Consider the following 347-nt stretch of genomic DNA (forward strand, 5'->3'; position numbering starts at 1 on the left):
CCAGCGTTAAACGCCGGAACTGGCACAAGGATGGGAGTTAAACGCCCAAACTGGCACAAAAGCTGGCGTTTAACTCCAAAAAGAGTCTCTACACGAAAATGCTTCAATGCTCAGCCCAAGCACACACCAAGTGGGCCCGGAAGTGGACTTTTATGTCATTTACTCATTTCTGTAAACCCTAGGCTACTAGTTTTCTATAAGTAGGACCTTTTACTATTGTATTTTCATCTTCTGATCTTTGGAATCTTTTGATCTTTAGATCTTTTGATCACGTTTGGGGGCTGGCCTCACGGCCATGCCTAGACCTTGTTCTTATGTATTTTCAACGGTGGAGTTTCTACACACCA

Source organism: Arachis duranensis, chromosome 5, assembly GCF_000817695.3.
Source record: "Arachis duranensis cultivar V14167 chromosome 5, aradu.V14167.gnm2.J7QH, whole genome shotgun sequence".
In the NCBI taxonomy this organism is placed as follows: domain Eukaryota; kingdom Viridiplantae; phylum Streptophyta; class Magnoliopsida; order Fabales; family Fabaceae; genus Arachis; species Arachis duranensis.